The following is a 23,084-nucleotide window of genomic DNA, read 5'->3' as shown; positions in this document are numbered from 1 at the left end:
CAAAACACGCCTCCTTCCTAAGCGGTTTGCATACTATTGTTTGTCCAGATGAATGTGGTACCTTCAGGCTTCTGGAAATTGTTCCCAAGGATGAACCAGACTTGTGGAGGTCTACAATTGTTTTTCTGAGGTCTTGGCTTATTTCTTTCGATTTCCCCATGATGTCAAGCAAGAGGCACTGAGTTCGAGGGTAGACCTTGAAATACATCCACAGGTACACCTCCAATTGACTCAAATGATGTCAATTAGCCTATGAGAAGCTTCTAAAGCCATGACATAATTTTCTGGAATTGTCCAAGCTGTTTAAAAGGCACAGTCAACTTAGTGTATGTAAGCTTCTGACCCACTGGAATTGGGTTTTACACATACAATGCAGCCCAGACAATGCCCTAAAAAAACTGTGATATTCTAAATAGACAGAATGCAGCTCGTGATTACGGCATGTAATGCTTATTCGTGCTGTTGACCTCATATCCACATCCATATTGTCATCTACTCATGGAAATTGTTAAAAGGATAGTTGAGAATATTAAGGTTTTTTAAATGCTGCCCAGACAGTAATTCAAACACACAGTATTTTAGATATGTTTGTAGCATACAGTAAATCCAAAATGTTTGATTTTATACATGTATAGTACCAATCAAAAGTTTGGACACATCTACTCCCATTCAAACGTTTTTATTTATTTATAAAATGTTCTACTTTGTAGAATAATAGTGAAGACATCAAAACTATGACATAACACATGTGGAATCATGTAGTAACCAAAAAAAGTGTTAAACAAATCAAAATATATTTTATATTTCAGATTCTCCAAAGTAGCCACCTTTCGCTTGATGATATCAATCAGTTCTGTTGTGACAAGGTAGGGGGAGTATACAGAAGATAGCCCTATTTGGTAAAAGACCAAGTCCATATTATGACAAGAACTGCTCAAATAAGCAAAGAGAAATGACAGTCCATCATTACTTTAAGACATGAAGGTCAGTCAATCCGGAGAATTTAAAGAACTTTGAAAGTGCAGTCGCAAAAACCATCAAGCACTATGATGAAACTGGCTCTCATGAGGACCGCCACAGGAAAGGAAGACCCGGAGTAACCTCTGCTGCAGAGGATAGGTTCATTAGAGTTACCAGCGTCAGAAATTGCAGCCCAAATAAATGCTTCAGAGTTCAAGCAACAGACACATCTCAACATCAACTGTTCAGGGGAGTCTGCGTGAATCAGGCCTTCATGGTTGAATTGCTGCAAAGAAACCACTACTAAAGGACACCAATAATAAGAAGAGACTTGCTTGGGCCAAGAAACACTTTTGCTTGGTCTGAATAGTCCACATTTGAGAATGTGGGGGTGCTGTGCTGGTGACACTTTCAGTGATTTATTTAGAATTCAAGGCACTCTTAACCAGCATGGCTACCACAGCATTCTGCAGCGATACGCCATCCCATCTCGTTTGTGCTTAGTGGGACTATCATTTGTTTTTCAACAGGACAATGACCCAACACACCTCCAGAAGGAGAGTGATGGAGTGCTGCATCAGATGAACTGGCCTCCAAAATCACCCGACCTCAACCCAATTGAGATGGTTTGGGATGAGTTGGACCGCAGAGTGAAGGAAAAGCAGCCAACAAGTGCTCAGCATATGTGGGAACTCCTTCAAGACTGTTGGAAAACCATTCCAGTTGAAGCTGGTTGAGAGAATGCCAAGAGTGTGTGAAGCTGTCATCAAGTCAAAGGGTGGCTATTTGAAGAATATAAAATATATTTTGATTTGTTTAACACTTTGTTGGTTACTACATGATTCCATATGTGTTATTTCATCGTTTTAATGTCTTCACTATTATTTGTCAATGTAGAAATGAGTTTTAAAAAATAGAAAAATCGTTCAATGAGTTGGTTTGTCCAAACTTTTGACTGGTACTGTATATAATCTGGTCTGTCTGTTGGTCTTACAGAATAGCTTTATTTATACTGAACGTACGTATACTCTATCATATATAGACCTACTAGACCAGAATGTGTGCAGCTAATCATGGTCTTCAGATCACCACCCTGAACCACTCATTTCTAACAGGACTCCCTGTTTAAACAAAGGTTAGAACCACAATTTGATGAATCAGGTGTTACTGCTGGGTTGGAACAAAAGCATACAAAACAAAACAGAAGACAGATGTTGGAGACTCCTGAGGGGTATACTACAAAGCAAAATCAATGAGTTAACTGTGATAAGCAACCAAAATGAACTACAGATGTTCTGATTCGCTAAGAAAGCTTAACTGTGATAAGCAACCAAAATGAACTACAGATGTTCTGGTTCGTTAAGAAAGCTTAACTTAGATAAGCAACCAAAATGAACTACAGATGTTCTGGTTCGTTAAGAAAGCTTAACTTTGATAAGCAACCAAAATGAACTATTAAGTAGCGGGTCGGAGTCAGAGGCCGAGCCTTCTCTGGTCTATACTCCTCCCGTTACGGGGTCTGAGACGCCGAAGCTTCCCACCATTAGCTCTGACAAATTGAAAACTCTAGTCATTGGCGACTCCATTACCCGCAGTATTAGACTTAAAACGAATCATCCAGCGATCATACACTGTTTACCGGGGGGCAGGGCTACCGACGTTAAGGCTAATCTGAAGATGGTGCTGGCTAAAGCTAAAACTGGCGAGTGTAGAGAGTATAGAGATATTGTTATCCACGTCGGCACCAACGATGTTAGGATGAAACAGTCAGAGATCACCAAGCGCAACATAGCTTCTGCGTGTAAATCAGCTAGAAAGATGTGTCGGCATCGAGTAATTGTCTCTGGCCCCCTCCCAGTTAGGGGGAGTGATGAGCTCTACAGCAGAGTCTCACAACTCAATCGCTGGTTGAAAACTGTTTTCTGCCCCTCCGAAAAGTTAGAATTTGTAGATAATTGGCCCTCTTTTTGGGACTCACCCACAAACAGGACCAAGCCTGACCTGCTGAGGAGTGACGGACTCCATCCAAGCTGGAGGGGTGCTCTCATCTTATCTACCAACATAGACAGGGCTCTAACTCCTCTAGCTCCACAATGAAATAGGGTGCAGGCCAGGCAGCAGGCTGTTAGCCAGCCTGCCAGCATAGTGGAGTCTGCCACTAGCATAGTCAGTGTAGTCAGCTCAGCTATCACCATTGAGACCGTGTCTGTGCCTCGACCTAGGTTGCGCAAAACTAAACATGGCGGTGTTCGCCTTAGCAATCTCACTAGGATAAAGACCACCTCCATTCCTGTCATTATTGAAAGAGATCATGATACCTCACATCTCAAAATAGGGCTACTTAATGTTAGATCCCTTACTTCAAAGGCAATTATAGTCAATGAACTAATCACTGATCATAATCTTGATGTGATTGGCCTGACTGAAACATGGCTTAAGCCTGATGAATTTACTGTGTTAAATGAGGCCTCACCTCCTGGCTACACTAGTGACCATATCCCCCGTGCATCCCGCAAAGGCGGAGGTGTTGCTAACATTTACGATAGCAAATTTCAATTTACAAAAAAAAAAATGACGTTTTCGTCTTTTGAGCTTCTAGTCATGAAATCTATGCAGCCTACTCAATCACTTTTTATAGCTACTGTTTACAGGCCTCCTGGGTCATATACAGCGTTCCTCACTGAGTTCCCTGAATTCCTATCGGACCTTGTAGTCATAGCAGATAATATTCTAATCTTTGGTGACTTTAATATTCACATGGAAAAGTCCACAGACCCACTCCAAAAGGCTTTCGGAGCCATCATCGACTCAGTGGGTTTTGTCCAACATGTCTCTGGACCCACTCACTGTCACAGTCATACGCTGGACCTAGTTTTGTCCCATGGAATAAATGTTGTGGATCTTAATGTTTTTCCTCATAATCCAGGACTATCGGACCACCATTTTATTACGTTTGCAATTGCAACAAATAATCTGCTCAGACCCCAACCAAGGAACATCAAAAGTCGTGCTATAAATTCACAGACAACACAAAGATTCCTTGATGTCCTTCCAGATTCCCTCTGTCTACCCAATGACACCAGAGGACAAAAATCAGTTAACCACCTAACTGAGGAACTCAATTTAACCTTGCGCAATACCCTAGATGCAGTTGCACCCCTAAAAACTAAAAACATTTCTCATAAGAAACTAGCTCCCTGGTACACAGAAAATACCCGAGCTCTGAAGCAAGCTTCCAGAAAATTGGAACGGAAATGGCGCCACACCAAACTGGAAGTCTTCCGTCTAGCTTGGAAAGACAGTACCGTGCAGTACCGAAGAGCCCTTACTGCTGCTCGATCATCCTATTTTTCTAACTTAATTGAGGACAATAAGAACAATCCAAAATTCCTTTTTGATACGGTCGCAAAGCTAACTAAAAAGCAGCATTCCCCAAGAGAGGATGACTTTCACTTTAGCAGTGATAAATTCATGAACTTCTTTGAGGAAAAAATTATGATTATTAGAAAGCAAATTACAGACTCCTCTTTAAATCTGCGTATTCCTTCAAAGCTCAGTTGTCCTGAGTCTGCACAACTCTGCGTGGACCTAGGATCAAGAGAGACGCTCAAGTGTTTTAGTACTATATCTCTTGACACAATGATGAAAATAATCATGGCCTCTAAACCTTCAAGCTGCTTACTGGACCCTATTCCAACTAAACTACTGAAAGAGCTGCTTCCTGTGCTTGGCCCTCCTATGTTGAACATAATAAACGGCTCTCTATCCACCGGATGTGTACCAAACTCACTAAAAGTGGCAGTAATAAAGCCTCTCTTGAAAAAGCCAAACCTTGACCCAGAAAATATAAAAAACTATCGGCCTATATCGAATCTTCCATTCCTCTCAAAAATCTTAGAAAAGGCTGTTGCTCAGCAACTCACTGCCTTCCTGAAGACAAACAATGTATATGAAATGCTTCAGTCTGGTTTTAGACCCCATCATAGCACTGAGACGGCACTTGTGAAGGTGGTAAATGACATTTTAATGGCATCGGACCGAGGCTCTGCATCTGTCCTCGTGCTCCTAGACCTTAGTGCTGCTTTTGATACCATCGATCACCACATTCTTTTGGAGAGATTGGAAACCCAAATTGGTCTACACGGACAAGTTCTGGCCTGGTTTAGATCTTATCTGTCGGAAAGATATCAGTTTGTCTCTGTGGATGGTTTGTCCTCTGACAAATCAACTGTAAATTTCGGTGTTCCTCAAGGTTCCGTTTTAGGACCGCTGTTGTTTTCACTATATATTTTACCTCTTGGGGATGTTATTCGAAAACATAATGTTAACTTTCACTGCTATGCGGATGATACACAGCTGTACATTTCAATGAAACATGGTGAAGCCCCAAAATTGCCCTCGCTAGAAGCATGTGTTTCAGACATAAGGAAGTGGATGGCAGCAAACTTTCTACTTTTAAACTCGGATAAAACAGAGATGCTTGTTCTAGGTCCCAAGAAACAAAGAGATCTTCTGTTGAATCTGACAATTAATCTTAATGGTTGTACAGTCATCTCAAATAAAACTGTGAAGGACCTCGGCGTTACTCTGGACCCTGATCTCTCTTTTGAAGAACATATCAAGACCATTTCAAGGACAGCTTTTTTCCATCTACGTAACATTGCAAAAATCAGAAACTTTCTGTCCAAAAATGATGCAGAAAAATTAATCCATGCTTTTGTCACTTCTAGGTTAGACTACTGCAATGCTCTACTTTCCGGCTACCCGGATAAAGCACTAAATAAACTTCAGTTAGTGCTAAATACGGCTGCTAGAATCCTGACTAGAACCAAAAAATTTGATCATATTACTCCAGTGCTAGCCTCCCTACACTGGCTTCCTGTCAAAGCAAGGGCTGATTTCAAGGTTTTACTGCTAACCTACAAAGCATTGCATGGGCTTGCTCCTACCTATCTCTCTGATTTGGTCCTGCCGTACATACCTACACGTACGCTACGGTCACAAGACGCAGGCCTCCTAATTGTCCCTAGAATTTCTAAGCAAACAGCTGGAGGCAGGGCTTTCTCCTATAGAGCTCCATTTTTATGGAACGGTCTGCCTACCCATGTCAGAGACGCAAACTCGGTCTCAACCTTTAAGTCTTTACTGAAGACTCATCTCTTCAGTGGGTCATATGATTGAGTGTAGTCTGGCCCAGGAGTGGGAAGGTGAACGGAAAGGCTCTGGAGCAACGAACCACCCTTGCTGTCTCTGCCTGGCCGGTTCCCCTCTTTCCACTGGGATTCTCTGCCTCTAACCCTATTACAGGGGCTGAGTCACTGGCTTGCTGGGGCTCTCTCGTGCCGTCCCTGGAGGGGGTGCGTCACCTGAGTGGGTTGATTCACTGATGTGGTCATCCTGTCTGGGTTGGCGCCCCCTTGGGTTGTGCCGTGGCGGAGATCTTTGCGGGCTATACTCAGCTTTGTCTCAGGATGGTAAGTTGGTGGTTGAAGATATCCCTCCAGTGGTGTGGGGGCTGTGCTTTGGCAAAGTGGGTGGGGTTATATCCTTCCTGTTTGGCCCTGTCCGGGGGTGTCCTCGGGTGGGGCCACAGTGTCTCCTGACCCCTCCTGTCTCAGCCTCCAGTATTTATGCTGCAGTAGTTTATGTGTCGGGGGCTGGGGTCAGTTTGTTATATCTGGAGTACTTCTCCTGTCCAATTCGGTGTCCTGTGTGAATCTAAGTGTGCGTTCTCTAATTCTCTCCTTCTCTCTCTCGGAGGACCTGAGCCCTAGGACCATGCCCCAGGACTACCTGACATGATGACTCCTTGCTGTCCCCAGTCCACCTGGCCGTGCTGCTGCTCCAGTTTCAACTGACCTGAGCCCTAGGACCATGCCCCAGGACTACTTGACATGATGACTCCTTGCTGTCCCCAGTCCACCTGGCCGTGCTGCTGCTCCAGTTTCAACTGTTCTGCCTTATTATTATTCGACCATGCTGGTCATTTATGAACATTTGAACATCTTGGCCATGTTCTGTTAGAATCTCTACCCGGCACAGCCAGAAGAGGACTGGCCACCCCACATAGCCTGGTTCCTCTCTAGGTTTCTTCCTAGGTTTTGGCTTTTCTAGGGAGTTTTTCCTAGCCACCGTGCTTCTACACCTGCATTGCTTGCTGTTTGGGGTTTTAGGCTGGGTTTCTGTACAGCACTTTGAGATATCAGCTGATGTACGAAGGGCTATATAAATAAATTTGATTTGATTTGATTTGAACTACAGATGTTCTGGTTCGTTAAGAAAGCTTAACTTCAATATGTGTGTTTGGTTGTTGTATCAATTAGATCATGCCCACTTAAAGATTACCTTTCAAAAATGTAATTAATAATATTTAGGAACATTTTCTGGCTAACTCCTTGATCCTGCTTTGTAGTTTACCCCTCTAGTCTACTGCATACCCATGTATCTGTGTATCTTTGTAGTATACCCCTCTAGTCTACTGCATACCCATGTATCTGTGTATCTTTGTAGTATACCCCTCTAGTCTACTGCATACCCATGTATCTGTGTATCTTTGTAGTTTACCCCACTCGCCTACTGCATACCCGTGTATCTGTGTATCTTTGTAGTATACCCCTCTAGTCTACTGCATACCCGTGTATCTGTGTATCTTTGTAGTATACCCCTCTAGTCTACTGCATACCCATGTATCTGTGTATCTTTGTAGTTTACCCCTCTAGTCTACTGCAAACCATGTATCTGGGTATCTTTGTAGTATACCCCTCTAGTCTACTGCATACCCATGTATCTGTGTATCTTTGTAGTTTACCCCTCTAGTCATCTGCATACCCATGTATCTGTGTATCTTTGTAGTTTACCCCTCTAGTCTACTGCATACCCATGTATCTGGGTATCTTTGTAGTTTACCCCTCTAGTCATCTGCATACCCATGTATCTGTGTATCTTTGTAGTTTACCCCTCTAGTCTACTGCATACCCATGTATCTGGGTATCTTTGTAGTTTACCCCTCTAGTCATCTGCATACCCATGTATCTGTGTATCTTTGTAGTTTACCCCTCTCGTCTACTGCATATTCATGTATCTGTGCCATTGAATAAAAGGGGAACGAGAGAGCACAGAAAAATGCCAAGAGCAGGAGAGGTGTGATCCGCAACTTGGGGGAAACCTGTGTGAACTTGCCACCCATCGTGTGACTGTGCATACATGTCTGACTGAAACATGCGTCTGAATGAACATACTTTGCAAATCTAGTTGAATGCTTTAGTGGGATCCACAACAAAACATTGTGACATACTAGACAGAATGAACATTTTGTAGAGGTGTTTACGCATCGCAGGTGTAGGCCTATGGACGTGTGTGCTTGAAGTACAACTCAATGCATCATTTCACCAGATTCATTTAGGAAGAGGCCTACATACAGTATTGTTTATTCCACCAAGGCATGCTACCACCAACTACTGAATCTGAGCGTTAGCCTCCTTTTTGCAGAGGCAGGCCTGCTATGCAGCCTCTGTGTCTTGAGCTCATGTACACACACACACGTACACACTACTAGAGGTCGACCGATTATGATTTTTCAACGCCGATACCGATACCCATTATTGGAGTTCCAAAAAAAAGCAGATACCGATTAATCGGTCGATTTTTATATATTTGTAATAATGACAATTACAACAATACTGAATGAACAATGAACACTTATTTTAACTTAATATTATACATAAATAAAATACATAAATGAATAATAAATAATATAAATATATTATTCAGTGGGTCAGAATAAATAATGAAACATGTTCACTTGGGTTTAAATAATGCAAAAACACAGTGTTGGAAAAGAAAGTAAAAGTGCAATATGTGCCATGTAAGAAAGCGAACGTTTCCGTTCCTTACTCAGAACATGAGAACATATGAAAGCTGGTGGTTCCTTTTAACATGAGTCTTCAATATTCCCAGTTAAGAAGTTTTAGGTTGTTGTTATTATAGGATTTTTCTCTCTACACCATTTGTATTTCATATACCTTTGACTATTGGATGTTATTATAGGGACTATAGTATTGCCAGCCTAACCTCGGGAGTTGATAGGCTTGAAGGCATAAACAGCGCTGTGCTTCAAGCATTGCTAAGAGCTGCTGGCAAACGCAGGAAAGTGCTGTTTGAATGAATGCTTACGAGCCTGCTGCTGAATGCCGATTACTGATTGTTATGAAAACTTGAAATCGGCCCTAATTAATCAGTCGACCTCTAGTACACATGCACAAACAAAACTATTTTTTTTACCATGGACACTTCTACAAAGGATTTGTAAAGGATTTATAAAATAGTAAAACGCAACTACAAAGGAGCTACTTTAGCTTCATAACCAATTTGAATGCTTGCCAAATATTGAACCTCAGCAACATAAAGCATTCACAAATATTATGGAGCAAACATGAAGCAAAGCAAGCATGTAACTAAATTCTTTAGGAAGTGTGTACATTATGTACAGATAATATCTAATTAATATCTATAAACAACAGAAATCTCTTTAGAAAACTACATCTTATTGACCAAGCACAGTGTTTAGAATTTTAAATCTAGGAGCTCTGAGAAGGTGTAATATTAGGCATTGTTATTGCCTAGGGGTTTAAACTCAGTGATGCACAACAGCAATAGTTGCTTTGACATTCTGACTGCCGATACCACATTTTACAATAAGTATTATGGTAAACACATTAAAGGGCACCCTCCCACTGTTTTAGTACAACGCTGAGGGATGGGGCCTGGGAAATGTAACCACTCTCAAATTCATAGACAGAGCTATTGATGCAAGAACTGACCATCCATGGGATACAAATTATAGTGTTATCCTTGTTTTGAGGCTAGACCGTGTTTGTTCACAAACAATGGAGTACAAAATGTGTATATGTTGGATTCTGATGGGTTAGACATTTGAACTATTCTAACTATTTTAAGTTATATTCTATTCTGAATTAAATAATAAAATATAATTATTTAAAAGTCCAAAAATGGATGTACCAATCACAGATTGTCACTGTAAATGGATACATTTCAGAAGAATGTAACTTTACTAGAGTCAAGCTGGGATTCAATCCGATCATACTTGTAGACCATGTGTATTTTAGAGAAAATGTTACGGTCTCTGCAGAGATCGCATTCAAGGTAAATGCTGCAGATATTGGCTCAATTAAATTACAATATGTAGAAATGTCTCCGCCATTTCCTGGTTGCTAAAATTCTATCATTTTGCATTTGGTCAGGTCGCCCACAAAGCTACATACTGGAACTTTAAAATGTCAAGCATGCTACAGCGTAATTTTGGATTGAACCCTGCCTGTTATCCTCAATTCAATTTATCATGCTAATTTCTAATGGAGGGTAAGATGACGAAAAAGACAACTCAAAATATGTTGAAGCCTTCTGGGGACTAGTTCACATTGCTTTAGTCCTGCAGCGTGTTGCAGAGTGTTTAAAGACGGATGTGTCAATTTTATAGTGTGACAAATGTGCTACATCAGACACAAGCCACCCAGGAAGTTACAAAGTATCAGACTGGCATTTCCTCTGTATTCTCTCTTGTCTTCTCCACTCAATTCTCTTTTTGGCAATGTGTCAGTGTCTATTTTCAGTCTGTCAAACAGACATGCCAAGCTTAACAACACATTGAACAAATTGTAGCCAACTAACAAAGGTAAACGCTACATCTGTTGGTGACATACACCAGAGACAAACTGCAATTTCTCTTTCAGACCAGCAATAGACCATTAGTATAGCAGCAATGTGGTCTAGGAAAATCCAGATGTTTACTCAACAGATGTGAAATGCAGTGTATGATTGTGATAACATGTTGTTGTATTCATGATGTAATCATCATGCTACATTCATGTTCTCTGCAACTTTATGTAAAAAATGATACCACAGGTAAACCTAAAACATTCAAGGAAGGAATGAAAACGTCATAACACCAGTACAAGCAGTGCATCTTCATTACCAAAACACATGAAATACCCCTGGCACACAGGAGAGAGACAAGAGGCCAAACACAAATCAACACTTACAGAGCTAGCCAGTCAGACAAGTATCTTTGCCTTAAGGCTATGTCAAGCAGCACTTAAGTTACGCTGCAGCACATAGGAATGCACAGCCAAAACCAAGACTTTCACTGACACAATAATGGCCACCTTCTGGTCCTACCCTATGCAGACTAAACCTTGCTCTCCTATCGTTTTGATTTCCATAACACTTCTGAGGCTCAACATTATAGTATTCACACACCAGAGATACAGTTACCTCTACATACAGCGCCTTGAACACGTATACATTCTTCTGCTGCCAGGTAAATGTTAAGGCAGAATCTACAGTTGAAGTCAGAAGTTTACATACACATAAGCCAAGTACATTTAAACTCAGGTTTTCATAATTCCTGACATTAATCCTAGTAAAAAGGCCCTGTCTTAGGTCAGTTAGGATAACCATTTTATTTTAAGAATGTGAAATGTCAGAATAATAGTAAAGAGAATGATTTATTTCAGCTTTTATTTCTTTCATCACATTCCCAGTGGGTCAGAAGTTTACATACACTGAATCAGTATTTGGTAGCTTTGCCTTTAAATTGTTTAACTTGGGTCAAACGTTTCAGGTTTCCACAAGCTTCCCACAATAAGTTGGGTGGATTTTGGCCCATTCCTCCTGACAGAGCTAGTGTAACTGAGTCAGGTTTGTAGGCCTCCTTGCTCGCACACGCTTTTTCAGTTCTGCCCAAAAATGTTCTATAGGATTGATGTCAGGGCTTTGTGATGGCCACTCCAATACCTTGACTTTGTTGTCATTAAGCCATTTTGCCAAAACTTTGGAAGTATGCTTGGGGTCATTGTCCATTTGGAAACCCATTTGCGACCAAGCTTTAACTTCCTGACTGATGTCTTGAGATGTTGCTTCAATATATCCACGTAATTTTCCTCCTCATGATGCCATCTATTTTGGGAAGTGCACCAGTCCCTCCTGCAGCAAAGCACCCCCACAACATGATGCTGCCACCCCAGTGCTTCACAGTTAGGATGGTGTTCTTCAACTTGCAAGCCTCCCCCTTTTTCCTCCAAACATAACAATGGTCATTATGCCAAACAGTTCTATTTTTGTTTCATCAGAACAGATGACATTTCTACAAAAAGTACAATCTTTGTCCCCAAGTGCAGTTGCAAACCATGGTCTGGCTTTTTTATGGTGGTTTCGGGTTCTTCCTTGCTGAGCGGCCTTTCAGGTTACGTCAATAAAGGACTAATTATACTGTGGATATAGATACTTTTGTACCTGTTTCCTCCAGCATCTTCACAAGGTCTTTTGCTGTTGTTCTGGGATTGATTTGCACTTTTCGCACCAAAGTACGTTCATCTCTAGGAAACAGAAAGTGTCTCCTTCCTGAGCGGTATGACGGCTGCGTGGTCTGATGGTGTTTATAGTTGCGTACTATTGTTTGTACAGATGAACGTGGTGCCTTCAGGCATTTGGAAATTGCTCCCAAGGATGAAACAGACTTGTGGAGGTCTACAATTGTTTTTCTGAGGTCTTGGCTGATTTCTTTCGATTTTCTTATGATATCAAGCAAAGAGGCACTGAGTTTGAAGGTAGGCCTTGAAATACATCCACAGGTACACCTCCAATTGACTCAAATGATGTCAATTAGCCTCTCAGAAGTTTCTAAAGCCATGACATACTTTTCTGCAATTTTCTAAGCTGTTAGTCAACTTAGTGAATGTAAACTTCATGCACAAAGTAGATATCCTAATCGACTTGCCAAAACTATAGTTTGTTAACAGGAAATTTGTGGAGTGGTTGAAAAATGAGTTTTAATGACTCCAACCTAAGTGTATGTAAACTTCTGACTTCAACTGTATTTCCTGCTATTCAATGGCCATTTAATTGAATGATACCGAATATTTTGAGTAGAATATAACTTATAAACGCCTCAGAATAACCCAATAATGCAATTTTTCACCCCAAAAAATATTGGTAGACCGAGAGCTGTCTATTCTTTCGACCAATCGATTGGTTGACATTTCTTAATTAGATTGTGCTCAGACATGCTGTGCTGTGTTTTAAAAATGACAGTGAGTGAATGTGTGACTAGCACCCGTTGTCTCTCTGCGACAACTACAGAACTTCATCCGTGTTTATCGTGCTGTCCATGTTGCTGAAGCTGCAACATAATTACAGCAATTTCTGACTGAAAAGTCCTGATACTGAAACGGATTCCCTATTCCTCTGTCTTTACATGACACATGTATGCATCGCATGTAGGTGACCAATAGGGCCTGAACTATAGCATATCATAGTCACATCAATATATTGGTTATAACAAACCCCGAACACACGTGGCAGCAAAATGGATGCAGAGGACGTGGCAAATAAACTCGAAACAGGGGCATGTATACTGGTTGCTCGCGAGGTAAAGGGGAAGTCAGATGTGTGGAATAAATTTGACTAGTTGTGGAAAAGATCAAGAAAAAGAAGGTAAGGAGAAAGTACTGCGTGCATAATATGTGGGTCAAACATGTGCTGTTAGATTACAATATACTTTTCTGACCATTTGGAACAATGGAACAACACTAAATACATGACAAGCGTACCCGAGAGTCTGTCGTAATGTTTGTTTTTGTAAAGCCTTTATTACAGCGAAGACTAAAAACAGTCACATTCATTTGTGAATGCACTTTCCAAAATGGAACGGTGTATTTTTTGTTTATGCTAATTCTCCAAGGGCCGCTTTATTTTAAAACTAAAACTAAAATGCTTGATTGCATTTCAAATCATGAATGACTCGTCTGCTGTGTGATGACATGAACAAATTAATGACTGACTGATACAGTAACCTATATAATTTTAAAATATCGACCTAAGTGAGTTACGGTTTTAAGACTAAACAGGATGCGCTCTTTGGCCTGCAGCTCGGTGGTGGTTATACAAAGCTGCTATACTAAGCCTACTAATAATAACGATACGGAGATCAAGAAAAAGGAGGGTTATTATTATTATAAATATTAATTTTCTGACCATTTGGAAGAGTGTAAACAACACTAAATAAATGATAAGTAATGCCAGAGAGGCTGTTCTAACGAATACAAAGTGTAAAGCCTTTATTACAGCTTAGCAAACATTAAAAACAGACACATTTGTGAAATTGTTTAACCGACATGTGGTTGTGTAAAGCTTGGTGTGAGGCTTGGTGTGAAGCTTGGTGCTCACTGAAACAGTAGGCTATTAAAAAAACACAAGCAGAAACAGGATCTGTCTTATTTCTGTAGATATATATGGATGATTTATAAAGCCAGCCACATTTAACAGTTAGGTTATTGATTACAGACCTAATTAAGTTGGTTTCCTCTCTCCTCACTTTTCTTAGACAATAAGGCAGGGGCTGTTTTCTCGTCTCCTAACTCCGCTTCTCCCTCTACCGCATTGTTCTCAACACCAATATGCTGGTTAACTTTGCTATTATGCACATAGCAACATGGTCTAGGAAAAGGCGCAATTCAACAGTGCACTGATGTTTCAGAACCGCAGACAATGACCGCTACCCAATGCAGGGGAAAGTGCATTTGTTATAAAATAATAAAATGTTTATTAGTATTGCACCATTGTTCTTACATAATAAAACAATATACCATTTCAGTAGCACATGTCTTAGTGATGGACCGTGCCATCCTTCACAATGGATTAGTCCACTCAGACAGGAACCAATCAGACTGGTGTCTTGTACACCATTCAATTATTTAATTGGTTTGCTACTGCTCGACTAAAGAAATCTGTCAACATACTATCGACCAAACAATCAACCAGTCAACTAAATGGAGACGGCCCTATTTAAAATGATGTCAGTCTTTACATCTATGAATTTGGAAGTGGTTAGATTTCTCTAGCCCAGTGACAGGGCTGCCGTTGGGCTGATACATCTAGAATACCATGATGTGTAAACATTCTGCCAGAGCAGATGTAGAAGCATGAACAAACGCCATCACTATGTTACAACTCATAATCATTAAAATATTAGGAACTTCATCACTATGTTACAACTCATAATCATTCCAATATTAGGAACTTCATCACTATGTTACTACTCATAATCATTAAAATATTAGGAACTTCATCACTATGTTACAACTCATAATCATTCCAATATTAGGAACTTCATCACTATGTTACAACTCATAATCATTCCAATATTAGGAACGTCATCACTATGTTCAACTCATAATCATTCCAATATTAGGAACTTCATCACTATGTTACAACTCATAATCATTCCAATATTAGGAACTTCATCACTATGTTACAACTCATAATCATTCCAATATTAGGAACGTCATCACTATGTTCAACTCATAATCATTCCAATATTAGGAACTTCATCACTATGTTACAACTCATAATCATTCCAATATTAGGAACTTCATCACTATGTTACAACTCATAATCATTCCAATATTAGGAACGTCATCACTATGTTCAACTCATAATCATTCCAATATTAGGAACTTCATCACTATGTTACAACTCAAAATCATTCCAATATTAGGAACTTCATCACTATGTTACAACTCATAATCATTCCAAGTTGAACTGGACTGACCACTTGCTCAGATTCTCTGCACCTTGGCACACATGCACCCACTCATGCACACAACCACACAGACGTACACACACACCACACAACTGCTGCTACCAGACTCTTAATAAACTGCTGAATTTAAACATTTGTCCCCCATCCCCATCCTTTCCCGATACACGTGTAAATATTGGACTATAAATTGGACCTTTCTGTATTATACTGATGCTAAAATGTTTATTCTATTCCACTGAGCCATTTTCTTTATGTTCGTATTCTTATAATTTATAATTGTTGTTGCATTGTCTAGAAGGAACCTGCAAGTAAGTTGGACAATGTATACCATGTGTATCCTGTACATATGACTAATGAAACTTGAACTAAATTTAGCAAAAGGTTTACTCTAAAACATGACTTCTTGCTTAGAAAAATCAATATCAATACAAGTTCAATCTCCCAAGGAGACTTCCACTATTGGCTGGCTGGTCCAAAAGTGGACAGACCTGAAAGGACGGCACAAACTGAGAAGAGCCAATAGCGGCAGTCTTGGTTGATTAGAAGGAAGTCACCTTGCTGTGATCTCATGTAGCTGAGTAATAACTCTAACCACAAAGTGGTCCCACTTTGAAATGGAATTACAGTCTAGTATACTACATACACCAATATAGTACTTATAAATGCAATACCTGTTTGCAGCATGCACAATTTCAAGGGTTTGCAAATAAACAGACAATAGCTGAACATGAGGTGATTACTCTACCCACTAGTAACTGACACCACATCAAAGAGATTGAGAGGTTCATCTCATTACAAAGGATTTATACCAAAAGATAGCATTGCAGTAGAGTCAGACATCAACTCCCACACTGAAGCTTTCAGTAAGTTCTCTGCACAGGTTTTTAACTCAAATATAGTATGATCTGTGAAGTACAAGGCAATACACAACTCCAGCAAGCAGAACTAAAAGACAAAGATCATTCTTAGTATGATGAGCCTTTAAAACTGCAATATGTAACTTTTTGAGCTGTCCGACCATATTCACATAGAAATATAAGTGTTAGATCTGTTATTCCCATCGAAAGCAAGTCTAAGAAGCGGTAGATTTGTTCTATGTGCGGTATTTCTATACTTCCCGTTCTTAAGTTTCGTTTTTGCGTCTTGTACTTTCGGTTTTGTACACCAGTTTCAAACAGGTGAAAAAAAACTATATTTTTGGTTCTGGAAAATATATTTCGCCGCTGTTTAGATGGTACAATGACTCTCTACACTATACTTTCTTGTCTAGTCACATAAACCAAATTTAGGCTAATTTATTCGAATTTTAAGAACCAGGAAATGGAGGAGCTATATCTGCATAGCGCATCTCAAGTCCTTCAATTTCCATGCAGAATCATCAACCTTGTTCTTACAGATGCAGTGCATGTCAAAGTACAAGTGACAGTGTCCTTTCTGTTTCATCACTGGCTATTGCTTCCTAAAAATCTGCTAAACGTCCTTCTGCATATATTGTACTATCATTCAAGTGAATGCCTACAAGACCTCTTCTCTCTGCATATATCGAAGGATCATTCAAGTGAATGCCGATAGGACCGCTTCTCTCCTGCTGCCTACCTTCTTTCTCTCCTGGGAAATGTTATCAAGGCTGAGTAACTGTTTGTAGTCTACTTGTAACCTTCAATAAAAAAAATCTATTGTATTGTATCGTTACACAAAATTACATTGTTGCACAAAATAACACATCTCATACTATAAGTAACAATGCATAAGATCGGCAAAGCAAATGAGAGAACTTGGCGAATTAAATGCGTGTTTTGAATAAACAAAATGAGGAAGTGGTATAATTACTTTGAAAAGCTGCCTTCACATTGAGGAAGTATGAGAATAGTTTTGCTTTTTTCCTTTCAATTTGTAAAGACTGGCTCTATTCTCACACCAGCAGAACTTCAGTTCTGTGTTCAACTATAACCATTTTGCTAATTATTTGACATAAGCATGATCATTCTTTGAGATGAGAATTTAAATCAACAAATTGCTTTCTCTTAGGCTATGCAATTTTCAGCCGTCGAGTTGATATCTGAGTTTGCTTTATCAGTTTATAACTATTTGAAGTATATAGGCCTAGGCTATCACTCAGGCGCCCACCTTAATTTGTTTACAGGCAAAAGTGTTTCAACATGCTACAACCAAAACATTAACACATTTTTTTAGCCATGATACCTGTTGCTAATGCCTGAAATTATGCTGCGCGTTTGTAGTAACCCTACACAGATGAATTGAAGACACTTTATACCTTCAAAGTGAAAGCACAACATCAGATTTACAGTCCAGATAAACACATACCTTCAAGATCGAGAAAGTATAGGTCGACACCTGGAATCGATAAGGAAATCTTCGTATTAACACGTAGAACTCAAAACAAGCAGGTACGCGGTCCCGTGTGCCTCCTTTTGAATGACAGGCCAACCCGGAAAAATGATGGTTGTCAATTGCACAGGTTCCTTCAAGTACTGCGGATTATTTGTATGACGTCACCAGCCATCACCGAGAGGGCTGAACCGAGGTAAAGTAGGTTATATATCAGACATTCAACAGACATTCAACAGACATTTGACGTTAAATCTCTTGCTCGCAATCACTTTTACATTGTCATAGAAACATCAAAGCAAGTGCTAATTATTTAAAAAATGACTGGCCTCCTTTTACAACCTTTGATTTGCATAAAAAGTTGTTGATTTGATAGAAATAATCAAATCATATAAAAATGCATTTTAATCTTTTATCCTCAATACATTTGTCATGGATCATCATAGAAGCATCAAACTAAAACTAAATGATTCAAACCATCAATGGAACTGACACAAGAGAGCATCAAGGTCCTACACCTCTTCCCTGCCCAACACAACTAGACTCATATCTTGACATGAGGGATGGTGTGTAAAGTAGAGGGAGGGACATTGTAGTTGTGTATATTACTGCTGGTTGGTCAGTAGTAGTAGAGGGAGGGACATTGTTGTTTTGTATATTACTACTGGTTATTCAGTACAATATTAGCTTTTAGTTCTGTACAGTTCTTTGCCATTTGTTTCTCCTCTATTCGGTAAGGTTCTGTTTCTGTGCATTCTTGCCCTTGTGTGTTAATTTGGTATGTGAATATTCATTGTCTCTATTTGTTCCTGTTAAAGAACCACTACCATTCTACTTTCCATGTCTGCTTGTGTATGTCAATAAAGTATCCCTGTGTGTAACTCTGAGGTTGAATCATTCCCCATATCCTCTGACCGGGCACAGTGCTAGCGGGTAACAGACCAGCAAAATACAGAGAATGGTGTATATTACTGAGCACAGTGGTGTGCAATTATTGATGTACATCATTACATAATGTGTAGGTCCCCTTATATGTCCAGTGCCCTGACCACTGTTTCGTTTCGATGTACTTAGGGAGACAACACTGTTCCTACCAAAACAACACCACAACCCTGATGACCTCCACCTGTCTGCCACAGAACAAGCTGAAGAAGTCAAGATTCATTTGGATAAGTAGTAAATGCTGTATCCCACATGCTACAAGTTGCACTGTGCCAGGGTGTCTGTAGACCAGGCTACCTGTGATGGGATTTGCTTTGTTACTTTGATGTGAGGACTGTTAATGATGTTTGTTGTACTAATGATTCTGATGTGCTGCTTGAAACATGAAATCTGTTAATATCAAGCAAAGGAAACCCAGTGCCTAAATTATGGTCCAAATGCAAACCCTCAGTCCAGCTACAGTACATATATATATACTGTAAGTACTGGGTATGTCACGGTTGCATCCACACTGGTAGGAGGAAAAGTGTCCCCTGTCCCTGCTCCGTCTGTCATGGCCCGGTATGTTTCTACTCGACTGTCAGCAGGGGCCCATTTCATAATGGAGGATTTGTGGGTCTCTAAAGTTTATGAATTGATGTTCTCATATGAATGGCATGTCATTTCTTCTATATGAATAGCTGTTCTTGGAAGATGTTAAACTACGATATGAATCTGTTACTTTGAGGTTCTGGTCCTGTGAAACAAATGGTCCATTTCTCTCTGTGGACTAAGGAAGAGGAGACATTGCCCTGCCCTATAACTCCCTAGACTCTAAGGGCACGGGGCTGGATTTCTACTAAGCTAACATATTGAAATATTTTAAGTTGGTCATACCAAGGATAGTTTAGCCATTAGATTTATAATTGTAGGATCCCTGTAGGTATAAAACGAATATAAAAAATATAGAACAAAAATATTTTTACATGTATTTGATGAAACTTACTGCTATTATCCTTTCGAAACACATTGAATAACAGATTCATACATGGAAAACCAGATAGTCCAAAAATAAATCAAAAGGACATTTGTTTTGAAGTGTCTGTCCTATCTATGTGGTAGATCTACATCTCTTGTGTTTGTTAGAGTCTCATCTTTCGATAGAGTGGTCATAATAAATATATCCCATTTAGCAGACGCTTTTGTCCAAAGCGACTTACAAGTCGGCTGGGGCCACTACTTTTACATATGGGTGGCCCTAGCGGGAATCGAACCCACGACGCTTGGCGTTGCAAGCGCCATGCTCTACCGACTGAGCCACACAGGACCCCAAACTGTTCGGCGTACAGACGTTTTCGTGAGAAGACCGAACTTCGTAATGTCTCCTGGACTTTCAAACACCTCCGTAGCTCTGCCACTTTTCACCGCAGATGCGGAAGGCCGATATCGGCAGATGCTGAGGATTGAGACTTGGCCCATAGCTTAAACGGACAGATTTTGATGGGGATTGTATTAATATGCTAATTAGATTTCCGCACAGGTGCATGCATTGTGCATGCATGTGTAGGAGTGTCAGTGTCAGTGTCAGTATGTGTGAGTGTATGGGTAGAGTCCAGTGTGTGTGCACAGTCAAAAAATAGTAAAAGGGTCGTTGCAGATTGTCCGGGTAGCTATTTGGTTAACTATTTCGCAGTCTAATGGCTTACGGGTAGAAGCTGTTCAGGAGCCTTTTGGTCCCAGACTTGAATGGCTGGAGTCTGACAATTTTTAGGGCCTTCCTCTGACACCGCCTGGTATAGAGGTCCTGGATGGCAGGGAGTTCAACCCCAGTGATGTACTGGGACATATGCACTACCCTTATGGATGGATGCAGAGCAGTTGCCATACCAAGCTGTGATGCAGCCTGTCCAGACACTCTCCATGGTGTTGCTGTTGAATATTTTAAGGATCTGAGGGCCCATGCCAAATCTTTTCAGCTTCTTGAGGCGGTAGAGGCGTTGTCGTGCCCTGTTCGTGACTGTGTTGGTGTGTTTGGACCATGATAGGTCCTTAGCGATGTGAACACAAGGAACTTAAAGCTCTTGACCCATTCCTGTACAGCCCAGTCGATGTGAATGGGGGCGTGTTTGTCCAGGATCCTTTACTGGGATTCATGGACATTAGCTGCAGCCACCTCGTCCAGTCAGCCACCTCTTCCAGTTCATCTTGAGTTAGTGATTTATTGAAAATATTGAAAAATACATTTTGAAAATGTTTGAGAAACTGCCCTGTCATTGGATTCTAAGATGAATTGTTGACATTCAACATTCATTAATTGGAGAGGGATGACATTCTTCAGCTGTATACCTAAACTAATGTGGACTGTGATGCACATTGTCAAAAGGTATACAGAACTAAAGCTAAATAAAAAATGTTTAAGAAAGAGACAGAGTTGTTCAATATAATAAGAGGGTGAAGCCATGAAGATAGGATTAATCATGAAATGTTTTAAATATTCTCTGCATTCTGTTATCCTCTTTTTGATCTCAGTTCTTCCTGTTTCTCCAATTAAAGTATCTGCCTCGTCTTTGAACTTCTTTCCCAGATGTTTTTAGAATATTTTGCACTTGTTTTGATGTTTCTATCACAATCAATGCAAAAGTTATTGGGAACAAGAGATTTAAATGCATTTTTAAATGATTTCCTTATTTCTATCAAATCAGCACATACATTTTTATGCAAATCAAAGGTTGTATCTGGTGTAATTCTCTTGTCTTATCTGGTGTCCTGTGTGAATTTAAGTATGCTCTCCCTCTGATGACTCCTGGCTGTTCCCAGTCCACCTGGCCGTGCTGCTGCTCCAGATCCTGTCACCGGACATGCTACCTGGTCCCGGACCTGCTGTTTTCGACTCTCCCTCTCTCTCCCTCTCTTCCTCGTCTCTACCACACCTGCTGTCTCGACCTCTGAGTGCTCGGCTATGAAAATCCAACTGACATTTACTCCTAAGGTTGTAACCTCTACAACCACTGATTATTATTTGACCCAGCTGGCCATCTATGAACGTTTGAACATCTTGAAGAACAATCTGGCCATGTTCTGTTATAATCTCCACCTGGCACAGCCAGAAGAGGACTGGCCACCCCTCAGAGCCAGGTTCCTCTCTAGGTTTCTTCCTAGGTTCCTGCCTTTCTAGGGAGTTTTTCCTAGACACCGTGCTTCTACATCTGAATTTCTTGCTGTTTGAGGTTTTAGGCCGGGTTACTGTATAAGCACTTTGTGACATCTGCTGATGTAAAAAGTGCCTTATAAATACATTTGATTTATAAAAGTAGGCCAGACATTTTTAGAATAATTAGCACTTGTTTTGATGTTCCTACGACAATAGATGCAAAAGTTATTGCGAACAAGAGATGTGAAGGTGAATGTCTGATATAAAACCTACTTTACCTCGGTGAGGGACCTCATAACTATAAAAGGAATTGATTTTGCAAGTAGGAAGTGACACTTTTGTGACAGCAGCAATCTGAACGCAGATGCTGTGTGCAATTGTATTCAACGTGTGATGGCTTTTGACATTGATACACTGTAGGCCAAGCCCATCTTTCACATTCACTTATTTTGGCTACTACGACTCTGACATTGGGGCAGGACACATTTTGCAACTGTAGTCTGGGGTTATGCCCCCATTTTAAATGAAAACTCGTTTTAAATGCTAATTTCTAGTAACTTTGAGAAAAGGATTCAGACAAATCTTAACTTGAAAATGTATAAGGATAAGGGGGGCCTTGCAGCGGGGAACTTACTCTGGTACAGTCCAATCATTCTTGGGGGCCATGGCCATTCATACTGTACTGAATACTGGTGTGACTGTAATGTGAATATATTCAATTAAAACTACCATTTTGTACTTTTTCTCTGCTACTGTATGAATAATTTCCCAGTATTTTTCTCACTTCCCCTATTTCAGGATGTTACTACTGCTGCTCTACACACGGTTTGAAACTTAGTAAAAGATTTTCAATGTTTAATACAGTTACTTTACTGTAATAATAAACAGAAACATACCGTTGAAAACATTTACAAAACATGTTGGTATGGCAGGTCAAACTCAAATCCACTCTACACAATTATCAAAAATAAAATCATGGCTGCCTCTCTCTTGCATGAAGTTAACACACGCAATACACTATTACAGATCATCAATCTATAAACTCTATGAGCTTTGAGAGGCTCTCTCTCTCTCTCTCAATCTCTC

At 40.2% G+C, this 23,084-nt stretch overlaps 1 protein-coding gene across 1 annotated transcript in view; it reads right to left on the bottom strand.

Annotated features, from left to right (window-relative positions):
- Positions 1-18,067, bottom strand: part of fam49ba (family with sequence similarity 49 member Ba) — a 40,771-nt gene extending 22,704 nt beyond the window's left edge. The window contains exon 1 of the mRNA XM_064942562.1: positions 17,903-18,067. The gene's annotated coding sequence lies outside the window, so the exon portion shown is untranslated. The remainder of the gene's footprint in view (positions 1-17,902) is intronic.
- Positions 18,068-23,084: the final 5,017 nt, after the last annotated feature.

This window comes from Oncorhynchus masou, chromosome 3 (assembly GCF_036934945.1).
Source record: "Oncorhynchus masou masou isolate Uvic2021 chromosome 3, UVic_Omas_1.1, whole genome shotgun sequence".
Lineage (NCBI taxonomy): Eukaryota > Metazoa > Chordata > Actinopteri > Salmoniformes > Salmonidae > Oncorhynchus > Oncorhynchus masou.
This window is presented reverse-complemented; position numbering and strand designations above follow the sequence as displayed.